Consider the following 2,070-nt stretch of genomic DNA (forward strand, 5'->3'; position numbering starts at 1 on the left):
GTGAGTAAAATTCTCAGGTCACTGCCAAAAGCATGGGAAGCAAAGGTCACGGCGATTGTAGAAGCCAAAGACCTCAACACTTTGGGGCTAGAACAACTCTTGGGCTCATTGATGACGCATGAGCTCACGATGAAGCAGCATGAAGAAGAGTTGCCAAAGAAAAAGACAATCGCACTCAAGGCTACCTCAAGTGTATGTGAAGAAGAGAGCAGTGAGAGTGAAGAAGAAAGTCAAGATGAGGACTTGGGTTTGATAGTAAGGAAGTTTAAAAAATTCATGAGAAGAAAGAAACCCTTCCCAAGAAAGAAATTTGGAGGGAGAAATGATTGGAAAAAAGAAAAGGAAAAAGAAAGAGACCCAATCGTATGCTATGATTGCAAGAGACCGGGACATATTCGTTCCGAATGCCCTCAACAAAAGAAGTATTTTGGAAAGAAGAAGAAGAAGGCATTGAAGGCAACATGGGATGATAGTGACACATCATCCTCCGAGGAAGAGAAGGAAGAGACCGCCAATCTATGCTTCATGGCGTTCGAAGACGACGAGGTATGTTAAAACCCAACCATAAATTTTACTTTAGAAGAATTATATGAGGCTTTTCAAGAACTTATGGGTGATTGTAGTATGTTAGGAGCAAAGAATAAAGAATTAAAAGCCTCCAATCAAAAACTAAAGGAAATATTGAAAACTTATTAATTGAAAAGGAGAGCATTAAAAATATTAACACTACTAACCTAAAAATCAAAAATTCAAAACTGAGCATTGAAAATGAAAAGGCAAAAACACTAATTAAGGAATTAAATCTAAAAGTAAAATCCCTACTCGATAATAATACCTCACTTGCACAAAATGTTGAATCTCTTAAAAAGGATAAGGAAGAACTAGTCAAAGAAAATTTGAATCTTAAGAATGAGGTACATAAATACAAACCAATTGTTGAAAAATTTACACAAAGCTCTGAAAAATTAAATCTTATTCTTTCAAATCAAAGAGCTGTTTTTAATAAAGCCGGATTAGGATATAAAACTAATGAGCAACAAAAGTATCTAAAGAATTTCTTTGTAAAAGCAAAAGACGTAAAAACTGAAAAACCAACATGCTTTCTTTGTGGAAAGAATGTACATAAAGCCTACTCTTGTATTCAAAGAAAAATCCAAACTAACAAGAATACATTTGTAAAAGCTAAAAGCATAATTAAAGTATGGGTGCCTAAGGGAACCAACTACACTAACCACGAAGGACCCAAGAAAACTTGGGTACCTAAGAGCTTCACATGATCATTTTGCAGGTATGCCTTGCAGCCGGGAATAAAAAGAGAATGTGGTATCTTGATAGTGGTTGCTCAAGGCATATGACCGGTGACAAGAGTCTCTTCGTCACCTTGGAATCAAAAGAAGGAGGAGTAGTCACATTTGGAGATAATGCTAAAGGCCGAATTATTGGTATGGGTAAAATCTCCATATCACCCTCCTCATTTATTGATAATGTATTGTTAGTTAATGGACTAAAACATAATTTATTAAGTATAAGTCAATTTTGTGACAAGGGCTTTAAAGTGTCATTTGAATCATCACTATGCATAATTAGTAGTCCAAATGATAATGAGATCATACTCACAGGACATAGGCATGGAAATGTTTACATGGTAGATCTTGATGATCTCACCATGAAGGATGGCCAATGTCTTGTAGCCATGAATCCCAAAGTCAATGAGACTAGTTGGTTATGGCATCGTAGGTTAGGGCATGCTAGCATGGACTTAATCTCCAAATTAATTACAAAAGATCTAGTCAAAGGACTACCAAAAATAGACTTTGAGAAGAATAAAATTTGCGCTGCATTGTCAATTAGGGAAACAAACAAGAAGTTCCTTCAAGTCTAAGAATATAGTCTCAACAACAAAACCCTTAGAACTAATTCACATGGATTTGTTTGGACCCACTAGAACTGCTAGTCTAGGGGGTAAGAAATTTGGTCTTGTAATTGTTGATGATTTTTCACGTTTTACATGGGTTTCATTTCTTGCACATAAAGATGAGTCCTTTCCTGCTTTTTTCAAGTTTCATAATA

The sequence above is a fragment of the Phoenix dactylifera genome, unplaced genomic scaffold, assembly GCF_009389715.1.
Source record: "Phoenix dactylifera cultivar Barhee BC4 unplaced genomic scaffold, palm_55x_up_171113_PBpolish2nd_filt_p 000247F, whole genome shotgun sequence".
NCBI lineage: Eukaryota > Viridiplantae > Streptophyta > Magnoliopsida > Arecales > Arecaceae > Phoenix > Phoenix dactylifera.